General features: G+C 35.6%; 2 long non-coding RNA genes across 4 annotated transcripts in view; one reads left to right on the top strand and one right to left on the bottom strand.

Annotated features, from left to right (window-relative positions):
* Window positions 1–11,579: 11,579 nt before the first annotated feature.
* On the bottom strand, window positions 11,580–13,015 carry LOC138756317 (uncharacterized). The gene is made up of 2 exons (XR_011352986.1): window positions 12,834–13,015; window positions 11,580–11,929 (listed from the first exon to the last, which is right to left on the bottom strand). It is a non-coding gene; the product is annotated as an uncharacterized lncRNA (long non-coding RNA).
* Window positions 13,016–13,176: 161 nt separating this feature from the next.
* LOC138757908 (uncharacterized) overlaps window positions 13,177–22,407 on the top strand; it is a 68,892-nt gene continuing 59,661 nt past the window's right edge. For 2 of the 3 annotated variants that reach the window (XR_011353975.1, XR_011353974.1), the window contains exon 1: window positions 13,177–13,286. This is a non-coding gene — a long non-coding RNA (uncharacterized lncRNA). Of the gene's footprint in view, window positions 13,287–14,063; window positions 14,150–22,407 lie in introns of those variants that run through there. The other variant, XR_011353976.1, reaches the window with a different exon arrangement.

Genomic DNA, 22,407 nt, shown 5'->3' on the forward strand with positions numbered 1-22,407 from the left:
TTTAGGTTGGCAGGCATGGTCAAAATGACAGCTCCAAAATAAATTGATACAAGTGTTGTCTCTATGCTAAACAATGGGAAGAGCACTCACTGGCAGCTGATGCTCACTCTGTAGACCTTGGAAAATGCTAGAGCAGTCAGCAATCTGACCGCCAACGTATTCTCTTGAATGATGGAGAAATGAGTGAGTTGGTACAACATGTTCCTATTTCTATTCTTTTCATTTTAAACTATTTTTGAGTTTAATAGATAAAACCCTAGTACGTAGTCTTCTAGTTAATAACATAAAACAGATCATATCATACAGATCACATAAATTGTAAATCTGAAGTATACCCATAATTGTTTACTTATCTCCTTCAAGACATCAAATTGTTTAATTATATTGAGTTAACAGCTAATCCATTCCTCATAATATAGCAAAATTAGTATTGAATAGAAAATAGATAAGATGCAATTAAAATTCCCTTGTATAAAAAGGTATTATCTTATTTTGTGATACCACACTTGCATGCATTTTTATCTAAATATCTCTACTAACAAAAATAAATGTGAAGAACAAAAAAAACCCTTCTAATCTAACCCCTCCCTCTAAATGAGATTAATTTGTATACATTATGAAGATATGGATCGAATAATGTCCTTCAGATAGCAGACAGGAAATCTCTGGACCATCTGTGTCTCTTAAGACTTCAACTTGTAATAATAATCCATGAATGGGCCCCACATCATCTCAAATTCAAACATTATATCTTTAATGTTATCCTTTTTCTTCAAACTTAAGACATAATATCATGTATCCATTGGATATGAACAGGTGAAAATTTATCTTTCAATTTCATTAGACTTATTCATCTACCGATCAGTGAGGTAAAAGCTGTGATTCTCTTTTGGCTTGAAGTCAAAAATATATCCTTGTGAGAAAAATCAAAAAGCAATTAAAGGGCATGGTTCTACTTTGATCTTAAAAATCACTAAAGTTTGGAAAATAGCTTTCCAACTTTTTTCTAAATTGGGGAACTTGCAGAACATAAGAATCAATGACACTTCAAAGATTTTACACTTATCACATAGGATAAAAATGGGAAAATTTAACTTTGGGCATATGTATTCTATCTACCACTTTAAATTGTAACAAACAATGTCATGCACAAAATGAAGATTAATTAGTCAAATTAAGAGTGGTACCCTCTGAAAATGATACATTCAAATTAGGTTCCAAGTCATTCTTAATCCCACTCATTGAGGCTATTCTTAAATCCATTAAGTTATTATAAATAATTGATATTAATCCACCATGGTAAACTATAAGAGTAAGTCAAGAATATTTGTTTTGGAAATTTGAGGAAAATCAAAGTTTGGACTGAACAAAATGCCTAATTTGTAAATATCTTTTTTATTAAAAAATGCCTATTAGAAAGTTTAAATTTTGCTGACAATTGTTCAAAAGAAGCAAATTTATCTCAAAAGATCTTTAAAACCATAGTTCTCAACCTATCTCTTTCCACTCACATACCACTTTATGTTCTCCCTATGCCATCAGTGCTCTGTGATTAGAAAGAGACTGCTTAAGGTGATATGTGGGTAGAAAGAAAAAGTTTGAAAACCATTGTTTTAATCATACCTAATTGACTTGTTTGCACAGTTTCATAACTCCAAAGGAAATGGGCAAATGAGAATTTTTCTCAAGCAAAATAATTCAGTAACAATTGGGTCTAGAGCAATGATTCTCAACCTTCCCTTCCCACTCACATACCACCTTAAGCAATCCCTTATTAATCACAGAATGCCTTTGGCACAAGGATTACTTAAGTGGTGTGAGAGTGTAAAGAAAAAGGTTGAGAACCATTGCTTTAAATACCTGATCTATACTACTCCTTAAGACCTGTGTCTGACAAAGAAGATTGAAAAGGGAAAAACTGTGATTTCCAGAAACATTTCCAAATTGTGTCCATATTCTCAACCCATGTCTCATTATCAGATTATCCGTTAATTTAGAAAGGTAGAAGGGTAAATAGGAACTTAAATTACCAACTTTGATGAGTTTTTAGAAAATATCAAGGGAGTCTCCTACTGGCCAAGTATGGAGTAAGTTGCTTTTTGGCCCTGCTCCAAACATTTTTTTTTTACTCTATCTCACATTTGAACAGTCATGTCACTTTTACTTTTCAAATAAAAGAAAGCAGACTTTTTATTCTGAAGATGTCCTGTTACAAGAACTGGTGTAGTTTTTGCAGAAGGCAAGAAGAGGGAAAAATGAAGAATCAAAGGATACCAAGTACCAATATCTCTCCATTATGGAATCGATGTTTAGGTTGAAGAATCTTGAAGGTTTGGTCAAAGGAGTGGGAAAACTGGAAAAAGTGTATGATATACATAGTAACAATTTCAAAAAAGTTAACAAGAATTAAAGGAAGTTACTCCATTGTTGAAGAAATGCAGACAAAAATATTGGTATGGAAAGCAGGAATCGAAGATTGAATTTGAGAGTATTTGGCCTGCCAGAAAACTTGGATTCAGACAATCCAATGGAATTTTTTTTCCCCAATATGCTGGGATAGATAGTCAAGGGGATTTTGAAGAATCCCCTGACCTTGGACCGGACACACCATATATTGAAATGAAAACCATTTCCTGAAGAGAGACCACAAACAGTTATTATGTTTTCATCATTTTCAGACCAAGGAGGCAGTTTCTGCGAAGCTCAAAAGCATGGTATTATAGAATATAAAGGAGCTGCTATTCACTTCATGGAATATTACCTGCATGAAGTTCTTCATGAAAGAGGAATGAAAAAAAAAGTAATGGCTGAGCTCTACAAACAGCAATGCAAACCTTCCCTCCACTTTCCTGAGCATTTGAAGATCTTTCCACAGGATGGAAAGACCCAAGGGCTGGAAGTAGGTTCTTCCAAGAAAAATTTGCTTTACAACCAAGATGAATCCATGGACTTAGCTCTTTGGTCAGTTATAATTAATATGCTGGTCCTGTTAAACAGAGGCCGGATGCTTTGTCGCTCAGCTGCTGGTTTAAATTGAACTGTTGGATTTAATATAACCTTTTTCTTACATTTCTTTTACATATATAATCCTTTCTCTTTTCCCTTCCTGGGTGTAATTTACAATTAATGTAACTTGTGGATGTTAGTTTATACTTTAGTCTTGTATATTTTGTTTTGAAAAGTAGAATTTGAAACTAGACTCTAAAATTTCTTAAATGGAATAATAAAAATGCTAGGTTGAGTAAATTTTATTTGCAGAAATTAAAGAAAGATGGTGGTATGGCTTCACCTAATCTTTTATTAATGGGCAGTTAATATTTTCTGGGTATATTATTCTGACAAACTTCAACACCCTCATTGGACAGATTTGGAATTGAAATCTGTGCAGAGATATTCATTAGCTTCCTTATTGGGAATTGCTCTTCCTTTTACAATTTCTAAGATTAGAAGACATACCTTTAACCCAATACTTAAATGTACATCATGGATTTGGTTTCAATTTTGCAATTTTTTGATTTAAAAAAAAATGGTTTATCTACTAACTAGTTAGTTCAACTATTTTTTTTTCAAGCCTTTATGGAAAAGCAAAAGAACTCTATCAGATCTGTTTATAAATGGATGTTTAATGAACTTTGATATAATATCTAACAAATATAATTTACCCAAGTCACTTTTTTTTAAGTTAGAAGTTAGAAGTTTTTTGAATAAGATGTTACCTAATTTTATCATATCAACCTGATTTGGGTATTAAATTGCAAACTAAACCATTGACTCCTATTTTTGGAATTATAGTTCCAGAGGTGGGTTGAGTTCCTACTTGTGCACATTGGGTTGTGGCCTTTACTACATTGTTAACCAGAAGAGCCATTTTATTTAAATGGAAAGATCCTAATTCACCTACTTTGATGCAATGGTTCCTTCAAGTTATGTCATGTTTATGTTGAGGAAAAAATTAGGACTTGGACTTTTGATACCTCTGTTAAGTTTGAAGAGATTTGGTGTTCTTTTATAAACTATTTTGACTTTACCTTCCATACTGTTTTGAATTTATGTTGTTTTTTTCATTTGGCAAGGACCAGATAAGTAGTTTGAAACTATCTGTTGTAGTGAACTCTCAGTTTAGGCTTCCCAGTGTTTTTTGTTGCAGTTTGTTTGTTTAAAAGTTAGATGGGGTTTTAATATTTTTTTTCTTTTTTGAGGAAAAAGGGATAATATTGTTCAATATGTTATGCATAGTATTAAGTTTTGAAATATATTGATGTTTCTGCTTTTACTATTTGATACTGCATTCTATTCTCATGTATTGTTCACTATAATATCTTTAATAAAAAGATTGAAAAAGAGAGAAAAATTCAATTCCATTTCTACCCAAGAAGGGTAGTCCTCTAATTTATCAAAATGTAACATAAAAGTAGATAACATATATTAACCACACAATAATAAAATGTGAAATCCTCCATATAAAATTTGTAAAGCTTGAAAAGATACAGAAATGCAGGTAATGTTAATTATAATCAAATTGATATGTCCAATTATTGTGATGGATAAGGGTGACCATCCTGATAATAATACTTTAGTCTGATTCAATAATACTGAGTAATGTTCTTTCAATGTGTTTTTGTAGCTCATAGTAATTGTAATTCCCAGATATCTAAAATCGCCTTTCACTATCTTAAAAGGGTCATTGGAATATTTTGAAAAAGATCCCTTTAGGGGTAATAGTTCACTCCTCTGCAGATTTAATTTATAACTTGAGAATTGCCTAAATAAGGTTAATATATTTGGTATAGAACCCTCAGGATTTGAAATAAAGCATAAAAGATCATCTGCATTTAGGGAATCTTCTATGTTCAACTTCATTTCTAGTTATTCCTGTGAAATCTCTGCTCTCACAAAGAGCAAATTCTACGGGCTCCAATACCATGTCAAAGAGCAAAGGATTTGAGGGGCAACCTTGCCAAGTTCCCCTATAAAGCCTAAAAAATCAATTGTTGTGAATTAGAACTAATTGAAGCTGTGGGATATGAATAAAATTTAATCCATTTAATAAAATCTGGACCAAAATTAAGTTTTCCTAAAGTAGCAAGCAAATATTCCCATTCCACCTGGTCAAACATCTTCTCAGCATCTAATGAAAGAACACATTCATTTGCTGGAGTGGAGGGTAAATATAAAATATTCAATAATTGATGAATATTATGAGTAACAATTTTTAAGTTTGGTCTGTATCAATAATTAGTGGTAAAATATTCTTTAATCTATGGGCAAGAACTTTAGATAAAATCTTCATATCTATGTTAAGTAATGAAATAGGTTTATAAGATCACATTCATCTGGCTCCTCTTTTCAAAATAAGAGATATAAAGGGTACAGTTTCAATTATTGTCATGAATTTAGAATGTAACATGCATGAAATTTTTTAACTTTAAGGAAGACAAAGAGTCGCCACTTTGTCAAGTGCCACTCACAGAAATGAGGCCCCAGCAAGGAACGAACTCATGACCCCTGGCTTTTCATCCTTAAGTAAATCATTATACACAGTACTTAAATAAGGTACAAGCTTATTAAGAGAAAGATTTATAAAATTTGACAGGATATCCATCTGGTTCTGGAGATTTACCAGACTGTAGTGAGGAAATAGCTAGAGATATTTAATCCTGAAAAATAAGTGCCTCCACTTATTTGTACACCTGTCTTGGGAAAGGGTAAGTATATTCTGCAGATCTATGAAATCCGACATTGAAGTAAGTTGTTTATTAAATTTAGAACTATAAAGGTTAGAGTAAAATTCTCTAAAAGTCTCATTTATTTTAAAATAATCTGTAGTAATTTTACCATCTCTCATCAGAATCTTGATTTTTTTTTCAACTGAAATTCCCTTTAATTGTTCATTGAATATCTTACCAGATTTTTTTCCCCATGAATATAAAAAATAACTCCTGCTCCTCAACAATTGCTGTTCAATTGGGTGGGTAGAGAGAAGGTCAAGTTTAGTTTTTAGTTTTACTCTCCTTTTACATAAAAGCCACATTGTTGAGCAAATTGTAAATCAATTTGTTTAATCTGATTAATTAATTCCAACATTTCCTTGTTGGTCATCTTAAGATTAACTGAAAAAGAAATAATGTGTCCTCTCAAATAAGCTTTCATTATACCCCAGACAATCAAATCAAACATCATTGGGGAGGAGATGGTAGCAAAAAAAGTTTGATTGTCCATTAAAATATAAAAATTCCTTGTCTGCAAATATAGTATTAAATCTCCATTGCCTTTCTTTATAACAATTGAATGTCAAAAATCAAATTCAGTCAAAATGACGGGAGCATGATCAGATATAATTATTCCTTGCTATTCACATGATTTGGTCAAAGAAATGAGTTGGTTGTCAGTTAAAGAATAATCAATTCTGGAATAAGAACTATGCATCTGTTGACACTTCAATCAAAGCAATGCTCATTTCCCAATTTACCAATGCAGGATCTAGAATGGTCCCCATCCCAAGTTGGTCTATCTGGAGTGTTTCAAGACACCCTCCAAGAAACATTGGGGGAAAAAATGGCAATGCATGAGGTTGCAGTGGCCTCTTCAGCTCTATATGTGTGAAATCCTCTGCTCTGCATGGATGCATACAGTCCACAACACCTCCAGTCTTAGTGTCATCTGCAAACTTGCTGATCCAATTTACCACATTATCATCCAGATTGTTGATATGGATGATAAACACCAATAGTCCCAACACTGATACTTGAGGCACACCACTAGTCACAGTCCTCCAATCTGAGAAGTGATCACCCAGCACTACTCTCTGTCTTCTCCCATCCAGCCATTGTCAAATCTAGTTCACTACTTCACCGTGAATACCTAGCATCTAAACCTTCCCGACTAACCTACCATGCAGAACCTTGTCAAAGGTCTTATTAAAGTCCATGTAGACAACATTCACTTTCCTGGTAACCTCCTCAAAAACTCTACAAGATTGGTTGACACTACCTACCACACACAAAGCCATGTTGACTATCTCTAATCAAACCATGCCTATCCAAATAATTGTATATCCACTCTCTTAGAAGACCTTCCAATAATTTACCTACCACTGATGTCAGGCTCACTACCCTATAATTTCCAGGGTTACTTTTTGAACCTTTTTTAAACAATGGAACAACACTAGCTACCCTCCAATCCTCTGGCACAAAACTGTGGCTAAGGACATTTTAATTATTTCTACACTAGCCTCCCTCAAGATCAGAGAGAATATCTTGTCAGGGCTGGGGAATTTATTCATGTTTGTTTGTTTCAAGACAGCAAGCACTTCCTTCTCTTTAATCTGTATTGGTTCCATTACCTCATTTTGTTTTCCTTACTTCCCATGATTCTGTGCCCTTTTCCAGAGTGAACACTGATTGGGTGGGGGGGGGGAGGGAAAGAGGAAGAGAGAAACATTTAAGACCTCCCCCATCTCTTTTGGCTCCTTACAAAGTCAACCACTGTAATCTTCAAGGGGACCAATTTTTACTCTTACTGTCCTTTTGCTCTTAATATACATGTAGAATCCCTTAGGATTTTCATTTACATTGACTGCCAACGCAAGCTCATGTCTTCTTTTAGTCTTCCAGATTTCTTTCTAGAGGTTTCTCTTGCACTTTTTATACTCCTCAAGTACCTCATTTGTTCCATGTTGCCTGTACCTGTTATACACCTCTCTCTTCTTCCAAACCAGATCCCCAATATCCCTTGAAAATCTAGATTCCCTATGCTTTTCAACCTTCCCTTTGATCCTGACAGGAACATACTAACTATGTACCTTCAAAATTTCACCTTTGAAGGTCCTCCACTAACCTCACACATCCTTGCCTGAAAACAATATCCCAATCCATGCATCTAGGTCTTTTCTCATTTCCTCAAAATTGGCTTTTCTCCAATTTAGAAACTCAACCTGAGACCCAGACCTGTCCTTCTCCATAATTAACTTGAAACTTGGGTAATTTCCAGGGGGAAAAAATACTGGAATTCTATACCTTCAGGGCATCTGAATTATTTGTATTGGGGAATTTAGAAGACAGAAGACCTAAAATGAGGCTGTCAAAAATATCAATTTAAATTTGTTAAGCTCACTTTAGCAAAAGCCAGGAAATGCATAGCAGTTGCTTGGAAATCTGATTCCCAACTAGGTTTAGCCTGTTGGAAGATAGAAATGCATAATTGTGTTCCCCTGGAGAAGATCACTTATAATCTCAGAAACAGGGATGATGTATTTTCAAGAATATGGAGTCTATACCTAACATTAAAAATTGTTGTCATATTTTCTTTACATAGTTGCATCCAATCATTTTTATCTATTTGTCTATTTAAATCAACTTCCCATCTTAATCTTGATTTATGAATTCCTAACTTAGGAGTTACTTTTGTATAAAGTAATTTATACATCACTGTGATGAACTTAAAGCCACCATTATATATCAATAATTCTAATTCATTCTGCCTAGGAAGTATCAAATTAGGACCTAACTTATCAACCAAGAAAGCTTTAACCTGATAATAACAGAAAAAAGCTATTATTTGGAACATTAAAATTTTCCTTCATTTGTTGAAAATAAATTTACCAGCTTCAAAAGTATCCTATTTTCTTAGTCCCCATTTGACTCTAAATTGTCAAAAATTGATTATCCATCAAAAAAAGGTCTATTTTGAGAAATCAAACCTTTTCCATCTATTTCATAATCTATTATTCCATAAATCAATCAAATGTTTCAAAACCAGTGTTCTGAATTTCATTTGTAAATAAAATCCTGCGTACTGTTTTCTCCTATTTTACTCAATTCTATTTTAACCCAGGTTGGAGATTTATCTACATCAAACATCCCATTAATAAATTTCAATTGAGCTTCCTTATAATAATTCTTAATATGGGGAAGTTGTAAATATAATATTTTTCATCAATTATACTTGACTCCTGTCTACATGATCTACTCAAGGGTAAAACTGCTGACATCTGACTATTAGTTATAATTTTGGCTTGTGGTTTATGATAGAGTTTTTATCCAATTTATTAATATTTAATTTATAAATATTCTACCAATACCAAATTTCTCTAATGTTTTAAATAAGAAATGCTTATCAAATGCTTTTTCTGAATCCAGGGAGATTGATATATTTGGGTTCAGGTTTGATTTTACCATACATATTATGTTAAATAGTCTGCCCAGACTATTTGAAGAATTTCTTCCTTTAACAAATCCCACCTGACCTGTATTGGACAGTTTCTGCTAAAATAAATACAATCTATTGGCTAGCACCTTTGCTAATATCTTATAGTCAGCATTTGGAAGTGATATAGGTCTATATGATGGGGCTTTTAATGGGTTTCTATTTTTCTTCAGCAGCACTCTAATTATAGCAGTTGAAAACAATACAGGGAGAGTCTAGGTCTCCACTATTCAGTCCAATACATCCATTATAAGAGGCATTAATAAATCTTTAAATAATCTTTAGAACTCAGGTGGAAACCCATCCTCCCCCAGGAACTTGTTAGCTTGTAAAGTGCCCAGAGCCTTCTCAATGTTTTCTCTTGTAAAACAGGCATCTAAATCAGTCTGTTATCTATCCTCTAGTTTTGAAAGTTCAATATTCACTAAAAATTTGTTCATCTAATCATCCTGATTAGTATAATTTTCTATAGCATTGTCTGAAGATGTTAATATTTCTTTTTTATTATGTTAAAATATCAGCCTCTGTTTGGATTGCTTTTATCATCCTTGATGACTCCTCTGCATTTACTTGCCAAATAAGACTGTGTTCATGGTCTCCAAATCCATATTTTTGTTGAGTTTTTAAATAGTTTTTTTTTCCATTCTATACATTTGTAATGTGTTATAGCTCAGTTTTTCTCCAATAATCTATACTTTTCTTGCATCCCCTTTCTTTGATATTCTTTTTCCAGTTTTGTTACATCTTTCTCCAGACCATCCAATATTGTCTTGAGATTTTTTGTATAAGAAATCATTTGTCCTCTTGAACTTTAAGCGTATCCCATTATAAAAAGCTATTATCAGTGGAAGGGAGATTAGTTTCATAAAACAGTTCTATATGACTGAATAAACTCTCAAAACTCTTTCCTTCTCAATAGTATGACATTGAGATACTATCTATACATAATTTTTTGTTTATCCATTGTCGCAATAGTTAAAATTAATGGCAAGTGATCCAAATATGTTTTTAATCACTCTACTTATTAACTGAGCAGACATTAAAAAAAAATCAATCCTTGTATGCAAATCATGCACCCTTGAGTAGAGCGAATAATCTCTTTCTACAGGGTTAAGCTGCCTCCATATATCAATCAAATTTAAACCCTTCCTAAGTTATAGTGTCATTTTTGCAGCTTTTGGCTTTGTTACTGTTCTTGCTGATTTATCCAATACTGGATCCAAACAGAAATTAAAATCTCTCCTGACCAATATGTTTTGTCTTCCCTCTGCTACTTTTAAAAAGATATCCTTCATAAAGGCTTCATCATCATAATTTGGTGCATAGATATTCATAAGCATTCATGATTCTGCATAAATTTTACAATGTACCATTACAAATTCTCTAGTTTGGTCAGTCGATGTGTCTTCTATTATTATTGGTATATTTTATTAATTAAAATCGCTACTCCTCTTGCCTTTGAGCCAAATGAAGACCATATTACTTGTCTCATCTATCCACTTTTTAATTTAGCATGTTCTGATTTAGTAAGATGTGTTTCTTGTAGAAACACTACATCTGCTTTTATTTTTTTTAAGTGGGCCAAGACCCACTTCCTCTTCACTCTTCTGTTTAGCCCATCAACATTAAGACTAATAAACTTTAAAATTCTATCCCAGGCCAATTTTTAAACAATATTGTTTAGCTGTGAAACCTTTGTGGTTGTTTAAATAATACACTGATCATTTCCCTTTAAGAAAGGCATAATAGCCTTGCCCTGACAGTGACATAAACAGAAAAACCAGAAATGCCACGAGAAAGCCCACGGATTCTTCAAAGTAAGAAAAACCCCTCCTATTTGTGCCATTTGTAAAAATGCTCCTCTCCTGGTGTCATTATCCCGCTTAGACCGGAGTCTCCACTCTGCTACTACTTCTATCAAGTTTTTCCTCTTTTTGGAATATTTTATTTTGAGAATTTTCAATCACTTGCAGTCAAAACAAAATAATCAGAAAGAAAAACCAATAATGTTGACAATACAAATATTGATCTGCATGTTGAAATTGAGAAAAAAACTCAACATGTGATTCAATTGTTATAAAGAAAGGAAAAATTACAATAATACTACAATAAATGCAAATTCAATGTTGAATCACAATGGGAGAAAAACATAATAGAAAGATAATAGAAAGAAGGAAGAACAAAATGAGAGGTACCCTCCCTCCCACCCTCCCAAGAAACAAGAAGAGAGGAAAAAAGAATAAGAAAACACAAGGATTGACTTCACCTTGGATAAATTTCAATCTATCAAGGGACAAATAACCTGACTTATCTAGGATCCTCAGTGCTGTGAACACCAGGGGGTGGGGAAAATTGTGAAAGATTTACCCAATGTGTCTTGGGTATAAATTTCTTTTTTTTTTGGTTATTTTATTTAAGAATTTTAAAACCATATCCATCTGCATATATATTCAATAAAGCTACAAGAGAAAAAAAAATACATATGTACATACACACACACCAATCAGACCAGCATCTTTCTAGTATTGCAAAACCTAGGTCAAACTCCCATCTCTCTCTCTCGATCTCTGTATACCAGGCTTTGCACCTTCACTCTGGAGAACACAATACATTTTTCTTATGTATTTAGGTGTTTTCCCCAGACAGATCATTCATTTAATTTCATTTCACTAATTTCAGATGGGACTAACATTGGCCCCCATCCTTCTCTCAGGAACAATTTTATCTGTAGATAACAGAAGAAAGACCCATTAGCTACTCCATATTTATGCAAATGACATTAAAGTCCCTCCTCAGAGCAATCATAATTATATCTTATTTCTTTGTCATATCAGGAGTTTAGTATTCATGGCCAGCAGCATATTTTTACATAACGGTGCTCTTCATGATATCCCTGCTTTTTCCCCCCAATAAATTAATTTATCTCTTGCCATATTCTAATCATATGCATTAATATAGGATTATCCTTTTTTTTGTTAAGAACTTAACATTCCACATAAATAAAATCCTTCACTCTTCCCTCTCTTATTGAATACAACCCCGTTCAGATCCAAGAGGGGGGACTATTATCTTTAAGGAAGATAAACTAAGCAATAAATTAACTAAACTACAAATTTAATTTGTTAAAATAGTCTTAGCCATGGGTAAGAAATGTATTGCAATTACTTGACTCTCCTCTACATATAGCACGATCAATTTCAGAGATGAATAGTTGCATATTTATGGGGAAAATTACATATAATTTAAAGAACAAATATGATGTGTTAAGATATGGCAGACATATTTGAATCATATAGGGTCCCAATTATAGCTATAATAATAAAAAGGACAAGGTCACGGGTGATTGTTGCTGCCTTTCCTTATGTCATTTGCTTTTTTTTTCCCCAAATCAATTGTCCAACTTCTATGGGAAGCGTCTTCCCCTACCCATGTGCAGCTGGACCCTGGAGCAGGAGTGAGACAACCTACCTGTACTGGTGGTTGCTCCAGCACTGGCATCCCTACTGTGCTCCCATGCCAAGGTGGCAAACCATCACACCATTATTTGTTTTAACATGAGGCAAGATGCCGGATCCAAGTTGTTACAATCACTTGAGTCACACCAATGAATGAGTTTCCCCTCTACCTACTCTTTCAGTTGCTCGTTCATCTTGAAGAAGTAGGTTCATTCCAGCAGCACGGTTTGCACCATCAGTCAATGAGAAATGGAGCACACCACACAAATGGGGGGGAAAATAAATGGAGCTCAAGAATACCTGCTGTGCTGATCACATGGGGAGTGAGCACTGTGGATTAGATGGGGAGGAGCTTCTGCACCTTAACCCCCATCGAGCCCATCCACATCACAATGAGGCCGCAGCACAGTGATTGGCTGTGCGGGTAGGGAGAACAGATGTCACAATTCCCCACCCTTCCCCTCTCCACCCAATCATTCCACCTGCTAATTGGTCTGGAATCAAATGAGTATGCAAATGAGTGGCTGAGATGAGAGTAAGTGGAGGGTCGCACACGTCTCCCCCACTTGGCACCCCTCTGTGACCATCATCTTGTCTTTCCCCCCCCCAAAACAAATGGAAATAAAGGTAAAAAGTAATTAAAGAAAAGCAGATAGATCCCTATAATTTCTTCTGTGGAACCCCTAGGCCTTTTCACAGAACCCCAGGGTTCTGTGGAACTCAGTTTGGGAAATATAGCTCTACATAAAGCCCTGGACAGCAAAGATGCATACATTAGGATGCTTTTTATCCAGTACTGTCTGGCATTCAACACCATCATCTTCTCAAAACTGATTAGCTAATCAAGTCCTGGCCTCAATACCCTACTGTGTTATTGAATCCTAGATTTTCTCTCTTCCAGCTATAATCAGTAAGAATTGGTAAGAACATTTTCTCCACAATCTCCATCATTTCCAGAGTACCGCAGAGCTATGTTCTTAGTCCCCTGCTCTACTCACTTTACACCTGCGACTGTGTGGCTTGGTACAACAACATTGCCATCCACAAATTCACTGACAATACCACAGTAGTGGCACTCTCCAACCAGATGCATTAACACGGACCTTCGGTTTCTGCTAGCCTACTCTCCATTTTTTCTCCCTTCCATTTTTGTTTTCTTTCCTCCATCTCTCTACCCCCTGCCCTCTCCATTCACACAGCCATCCCTTCCCCTGCTTGCTGGTGTGCCCTCTCTGCTTTATCCATCTATTACCTCCTGCTATGGGGACCATGCTCTTCCTGTTGCATTCCCCCTTTACCATCTTGATTGGGTTCCTGCTGAAAAGGTTAAAACCTTGTGTTTTTTTTATTATTTTTGTTAATTTTGTGCCTGTCCCTCTAAGGAAAATTGTTGTTTGCAGTATTACCATAGTTACTGTGACATCATATGTCATAATATTTGAGCGGACCGAGAGTTTGTATCTCATTCTTCGAAGAATCATGATGGATATGTAAGCTCTTGAGATACTTTTTTTGAATTTATCTTATTCATCTTATTTCGTCTTATTTTGTTTATGTCTTTTATAGCCGTTTAAAGTTGAAAATTGTTATCATTATACAGTATGCTTTGTTTACTCATTGTTATGAAAATCTCAATGTGAAGTTATGCAAAATTTATTATCAACCAATTAAAGCTACTTACAGCTGAAACTATGAAGTTTGATTTATTAAATTAATAAGATGGTAATTCAGAATATTGTCATTTATGTTTCTGTGAAGATGATGTTTTGAAATAGGGAAATATTAGAACTTGGAAAGTGTTATTTATATTCTTATTCAAAGAAAAGTTATGATTGTGAACTTTGTTTGGAAGAAAGTATTTAAGCTTTAAAAGAATTTAGTTGTCCGTGAGAAGATTCCAGAAGCCTCTATGAGAACATTACTGTCTGAAAAGGACACCTGTAATCTTGAGAAATAACATAGAGTTCTGGTTAGCAGAATCTGGCAGGAAGCCCAGAAGAATGTTTTGGAAAGTTATTGTAAAAACTGATAATGAAGCCAGTTTGTGCAGAACAGAGTCATTCAGCCAGTGAAATCCTCTTAAAGGGATCACGCAAGATACAAAATTGTTTACAGTTCCCAGGTTAAGCCAGGAGAAAACAGGCTGCAGTGTGAAGAATCCAAGATGGAGGAGAAGGCTTATCAGGCTAAAGGCCTTGAGCAAACAGCTCCTCTCAAAGAACTCTTTGGTCGTGAGTTAAGACAGCATGGCAAATTGACAACTCTTGGTAGGAGATTGGAGCCAGCCACTACTGAAGAAGCAGTTTCAACTTCCAAGCAAGAAGAGGACCCCAAGGCCCTGCATGCCTCACTAGCTGACTTAAAGGTTAGTGGGACTGAAACAGATGAATGTACTTGTGCTGTACCAAGTGAAATACTGAAGATAGAGACTCAATCAGTGGTATCTGAAAGTTCAGATGTGAATCCTGATTATAGTATTTCCAAGGCTAGGAAGATCTTCAAAGTCTTCAAAGGCAACTAGAGCAAGTACAGCTTTACTTGCTTGCTAAGGAGCAAGAAGTCTACTATCGAGACACAAGGTGAATGGTTGGAGAAAATACATGTTCAAGAGGATAAAGAAGCTGAAATGAAGAATCAGCAACTAAGACAAGAAGCTGAAATGAAGATTCAGCAAGAAGAACGAAAAAGGTTATTGAAGAGAGAAACCAAAAAACTAGAGCTTGAGGAACAATATTCTATGAAGATGGCCAAAGTAAAAGCATTAGCTCAGGCTTCTGCAATATCTATCACTCAAAGTGAAATACCCAAAGGGCTAGCACCTAACATTCCAGCAGATCAATGGGTACTGCTGCCAGAAGAAATTAGTATACTCAAGCAAGGAGCCATGGGTGGAGCTGCTAGTGCTCAAGTGTCGATGACCAACCCTGTGGAAAGGGCTAACAAAATTCTATCTTTTTCAAGCGCACAGTTTATGAACCTTCCCAAAAGGAGACCATTTCAACCAAGTTCAACCACACAAGTTGATCATATTCAGCCATTGATGTCTCTTTGTGTTGCTGACGAACCAACAAGTCAAGAATCTCCACCAATGCCATCACGTACATACCAAGGATCCCCATCAATGCCATCAGTTACAACTCAAGTTCCTTCACCTATGGCACCAGTTCAAGATCCTTATGATCTATTCACCACAAGACAACCAGTCACAAGCCATGGTGGACAAGACAATATATTGTCACTCATAGTAAAACAAAATGAAATTTCTGCTGTTAGAGAAGCAACAAGGTTCATATGGTTTACCTAAGAAAGAAATTCCAGTTTTTAATGTAGATCCATTACAAGTTTTGACTCATGAAATCCTTTCAACATCACATTGAAAGAAATACTAAAAACACTAAAGATCGATTGTATACCTGGAGCAGTACACTGGAGGAGAGGTGAAGGATTAGTCAAAAGTTGCCAATATATGGATCCAGGCCAAAGTTTTAAAAGGGCAAAAGAATTATTGCATCAGCAATATAGTGATGAACATAAGATCGCAAGATTTTTTCTTGGCCAGCAATAAAATCAGAGGACACGAAGACTTTACAAGCATATGCACTCTTTCTGATAGGATATTGTAATGCAATGGGAAGTATTGTACATTTCCAAGAGCTGAATTTGCTTGATAATTTGTCGATTATTGTCAAGAAATTACATTTATAAGCTGAAGCACTTACGGAGAACCAAAGTTAGAGCTTAAGATTCTTCTTGAAAGGGATGCCACTTTTGTGGATGTTGTACAATCTTTGGAATGGCATGTGCATGTTAACACTGTACCAGCATTTGGAAATATTAAGGATACTTCAATAGTTCCTAAAGATATAAAGGGAAGTACCTTTGTTACTGTTGTGTCAGATACAAGCACAAGAAAGAACAAAGAAACAATGGAAAAAGAAGATCAGACTGATCAGGAAAGCTGTTCGTATTGGAAATACAATTTTCTAGAATGCTTTAGAAAACAGTTCTCGATTGGAGAAAAAAAAATCGTATGACAAGAAATTAAACTTTTTAAAGAAGAATGGAATATGTTTTGGTTGTTTGTGTAAAGGGCACATCAGCAAAACTTGAAATAAGCAACTCAGTTGTGCTATATGCAATTTAAAGCATCCCAAGTTACTGCATACTCAATGAAGTCAAGTTGAGAAGGAATCCAAGACTAAAGACACACTCAAAGAGAATGCATCAGCTTCAGTTCAGACAAAGTCTTACTGAGGCCAGTGACAAAACTCTCTCAATAGTTCTTGTGCAGGTTAAAGCTTCATTCTGAAGACTTGCACATTTCTTGACCCAAGCAGTACCGCATCATTTTGTACTGTTGAATTGATGAATAAACTTAATCTTGGTAAAAGATCACAAATCTTGTTGAAGACAATGAATGATGAAAGGAACATTGAAACTAATATAGTATCAGGTTTACAGATTGCTGGATTGAATAGCAATGAATTTTGTGATCTTCCAAGTGTGTATACTCAGAGAATATTCCTCTTATTCATAGGCATAGTCTTCTATCAGGATGATATCAAATGATGGGATTATCTAAAAGAGGTTTGATTACCCAAGATTGATGCTAAGATCTAGATGTTAATTAGATTAGATATACCAAAAGCTCTTGAACCTCTAGAAGTAATAAGGAGTCAAAATGATGGACCTTATGCCATGAGAACATTGCTTGGATGGACAATTAACGGACCATTAGGAGGAAAAATGAATAATGATCAGGAGTCATCGAATGTAAATGTCAACAGAATTTTAGTTGTCAAACTTAATGATCTGTGGGAACAACAGTTTAAAATTGATTTCCCTGAATGTTGCAAAGATATTCAAGAGCCTTCAAAGGAGGACAAGCTGTTTCTGGATTTCATTTCAAATTCTGTTAAACATGTTGATGGTCATCACTGTACAGCATTACCTTTGAAGAAAAGGGAAATTTGTATGCCAGGCAATAAAATAAATGCAGAATAGCATATGCTGAATTTGAAGAGAAAATTCAAGAGAAATTCTTCCTTTCATTTGGAATATACCAATGTCATATTGGAAATGGTAGAAAATGGTATTTACCTCATCATGGTGTTAGACATCCACAAAAGAAGAAACTATGTGCAGTACTTGATTGTGGGGCATCATTTCTAGGAGTTTCATTGAATTCTCAACTTTTACAAGGTCCAGACTTCACCAGTACTTTAATAGACGTTCTGATAAGATTTTGTAAAGAGCCTACTGTAATTGCTGCAGATATTGAAGCAATATTTCATCAAGTGAAAGTACCATCCGAAGATCGTGATTTTTTTACAATTGTTATGGTGGCTTAATGGCGTTTATAGTAAAGATATGATTGAATACAGAATGACAGTTCATTTATTTGGAGCAACTCATCACTGAGTTGGGCAAATTTTCCACTCAGGAAATGTGCTGAAGATAATGAAGAGCAATTTAGTTCTTGAGCTACAAACATCATCAGAGATAATTTCTATGTTGATGATTGTCTCACTTCAGTGGTTTCAGAAAAAGAAGCAATAGATCTTTGTCATAAGTTAAAGGAGATCTGTAATAAAGAAGGTTTCTTCCTTATGAAATGGATTAGAAACAGTCGCGATGTGTTGGCTGTTATTCCTGAGACAGAAAGAGCAAAGGAGATAAAACACCTTGATTTGGATTGATTCTACCTGTCGAAAGAATTCTGTGAGTGCAATGGTGTGTTCATATAACCGTTCACAGCATGGAAACAGGCCATGTCTGATGTTTTCAAATTCAAAAATGTTTTGAAAGAATGACCTTTGACAAGAAGAGGTATTCTTTTGATCATAAGCTCAGTATACTATCCTTTGAGAATATTGGCACCAATAGTATTACTAGCCAAGAAAATTCTGCAAGAATTGTGCAGAATAAATTTTGGATGGTATAAAACTATATCACATTCCATTGCACAAGATTGGATGAATTGGACTGAGAGTCTTGAAATGTTAACAGATTATTTTTAAACCTATAGACTTTGGAATTGCCACATTTGCTCAGTTTCACCATTTTGCTGAGGCAAGCAAAGGTGGTTATGGTACTGTCAGTTATTTAGTACTATGAAATAACCAAGAGCGAGGGGCTCAAGCTCAAAACATTGGTTATGTATCTATCTTTGCTACATAAAGGACACTATTTGACCAGCTGAGTTTCTACAGCATTGTGTTTTTACTCATTCCACAGTGGTGGGTTGTATAAAAGGAGGCGATGACCCAGCATACAGGAGGGAGATTGAAAACTTGGCTAAATGGTGTAGTAACAATTAACTCAATGTCACCAAAACTAAGAAGCCAATTGTGATCTTCAGGAGGGAAAAAAAATCAGACGTGTACAATCCAGTGATCATGGGGGGGGGGGGGGGGGTCAGAGGTGGAGATGGTGAGCAAATAATAATATCTTGAAGTCGCTATTTCGGAGGACCTTTCCGGGACCCAACACATAAATGGCATCATGAAGAAAGCACGTCAGTTCCTCTACTTTCTCAGGAGTTTGTGGAGGCTTGGTATGACATTGAAAACCTTAACAAACTTCAAGTGTATGCAAAGTGCTGGCCGGCTGCACCACAGTCTGGTATGGGATACCAATATTTCTGAGCAGAAAGCCCTGCAAAAGGTAGAGAACAAATCCTAGTATATCATAAGCAAAACCCTCCTGACCATTGAGAAAATCTACATAGGACACTGCTGTCAAAGAGCTGCAGCAACCATCAAGGATCCACATCACCCAGGACATGCTCCGTTGTCACTGCTGCCATCAGGATAGATGCCACAATATTCACTCCACCAGGTTCAGGAAAGCTGCTACCCCTCTGCAATCAGACTCCTCAACAACAAACTCAGTTAGGGACTCATTTAAGGACCCATGTACACTTTATCACTATTTTATTCTTTCTGTATTGCACAGGTAGTTTGTTTACATTCATTACCTGTTTACAGTTCTTTATTTCTTTACATGTATATGCTGTGTACAGTTTTCTTTACAGTACCAATAAGTGGTAATTCTGCCTTACCTGCAGTAATAAGAATCTCAGGGTTATATGTGATGCCATTTATGAACACTGACAATAAATATAAAATCAGAGTCCTGTGATGGTAGTGGTGAAAATTCAGGAACCCCAATAAATGACAGTGCTCCATGCATGCAATGATAAAGAGATTTTATTGACTACAATGAAAGATAGGTTTTAGAATGTGCAATGGTAAGGGAGGATTCAGAGGATGTAATGACAGAGAGAGTTTGTAGGTTACCTGCAGAGGCAGAATTGTAGGTGCAGTCATAGAGAGTAACTGTGATGATTGAAGGCATTCACCGAGACCATTGTAGAGAGAGTTCAGTTGTTGACAAGGTTTGTACGTGTTCATTGAGTGGCAATGACAGATAAGCGTCAGCTAATGCAGTGATAGAGGGTGTTGAGTGAATAAAAATGCTAGATGTTTTCAGTGGGTGCAATGAGTAGCTGGTAACAATGGACAGAATTTGAAGGATTCAGTGGTAGAGAGTGAGAAGAGGAGGCAATGGTCATCGATGTTAAGTGGGTGGCAATCGTCAATGGAGTTGAGTGTGAAGCGATGATGAGAGACTCCAGCAACTCCAACAATAGACAGTACTTCATAGACATAATTATAAAGTAATTGTATTAGGCACACTCGACGTGGGTCAATGGGTGCAATGATGGGGAACATTTGGTGATGCAATGATAAGGAGTGTTAAAAGAGTGCAATGATGGAGGGAGTTCAGTGAGTGGTTATGGGGGAGAGAATTCTGGGTCCAATAAAAGCTTATTCAATGGATGGCAATGACCTGAATTGCTCAGTGACTGTGATTCTGGAGGAAGTTAAACAGGCAGCAAAGACAGAGAGAGGATACTGCAATGGGAGAAAGGGTTTGATAGATGCAAAGTAGATGGTGTTCAATGACTGGTGATGTTTGAAAGTTTTCAGTGGGTGGTAATCATAGAGATAGCTCAGTAAGTGACAGAGAATTCATTGGTAGCATTCGGTGGGGGGGGGGGGTTGTCACTGAGTAAATGGCTGAATTCATTCAGTCAGTCGCTGATTGGGAGATTTTGTTGGATGTCAATGGTGCACGTTCAGTGGATTCAAATCTCACGAGAGTCCAGTGGACATCAATGACAGGGAAAGGTCAATAAGATGGATTCCTGGTGTGATGATGGAGGAGACTTTCCAGTGAGTCACAATTGCAGAGGGGATTAGTGGCTGGAAGTGTTTGTGAGAGTTCACTGGGTAACAATGATGGAAAGAGCTAAAAGGAAGCAATAAATGTGAGTTCTGTGAGTGGGAATGGTTGTTATATTGGCTTGTATTGCAGTGAACAAAGGTGCAAAGTGGATTGCATAAAATACCTGGTAATGACGAACAAAGGTTGTGAAACAATAGAAAAGTCTGATTGATTGGTTTAGGGTGAACTTTCCAAATCAAAGAATGGAAACATGAACCATATTGGGAGAATGTATTGCCAGTATGAGTTCTGTACAAAACTGGAGAGAAAGTTGGAATGTCATGAATGGAGTTGTTTAAGTGGTTTGGAGGAAAAAGTATCAGATTTAGTTGACATGGCAAGGTGAGAGGAGTACAAGGAAGGATTCCACGTATATCTTACTGTCTGAGAATGTTCCCACCCGTGCTCCATTGCATGTTGCTGTTGATCATCCAAGCAGTCATTCCAGTTGAATTTGAACAGGAAATAGTGCAAAAGATTCAAATGAGAACTGGCAGATTTGTCCTGGCAAGCTCGTATTTGCCAATGCATACTTGGATCAGTTTTCTGCTATTTTCTTTGTATGACACTTGTCTTAGTCCTTCCCCAAATTGAGATCATTTCCCTCCATTAAGATTACAGAAAATTCAGCCAAATGGCTATTGCACTTTTTGTTGCTAATATGATGTACTGATTTCCTACATTAAAGTGTAATCACACTTTAATATTGCATATTGATGCATCAATAACAGAAGTGCAATAGCCATTGATTACATTTTGATCACATTTGATGGGCTATAATACGCATCAGGTCATCAAGAGACTGTGGATGCAGCTCTCAGCACACATTTATTTTATTTGGCCTACAGACATGATTTCTTTCTGCTAGAAGGTCTGTTGCCAATCTTACTTCCCTTGCCCTGATAAAAATTAAACTGAATCTTTGGAGGAATTTCAAGAATGGTCAGGTTGGGATTTAGTTATTGTTTCTAAGAGTAAAGTTTTCTAACATTATAGCTACTGCAACACCTTTAGAACATTTTAAAACTGAATATTTGCAAATAGAGAGAAGTTAAAAATTTAACTGCAAAATGCTACTCTGTTCTCAAAAAACACAAATGTCCTTGTGCCACTTTTGCTATCAGTTACTATCAATCAATAAGTCATTACATTAATAGAATAAAATGCTTATTGAAATACTACAGTACTGTGGCAAATAGTTTCAATGGTTTGGTTGTGAAAAATTATCGTTAGAAGTATTGGATACCCTTAATAAGTTCACTGTAAGTGTACTAGCTATGCAGTGAGAGGGTCACTTTTAAAGGATAATATGTCTGGGTTATATTATCAAAGATCATTAATCATACAGGCATCTACTAATGACTTTGTTTTCTACTTGTGAAAATTTTCAATCTGGACGATCTATATCTCAACAGTTTTGTTTGATTATTGTTCAGCTGTAAAGTGTATCTGATTA

This window comes from Narcine bancroftii, chromosome 3, assembly GCF_036971445.1.
Source record: "Narcine bancroftii isolate sNarBan1 chromosome 3, sNarBan1.hap1, whole genome shotgun sequence".
NCBI lineage: Eukaryota > Metazoa > Chordata > Chondrichthyes > Torpediniformes > Narcinidae > Narcine > Narcine bancroftii.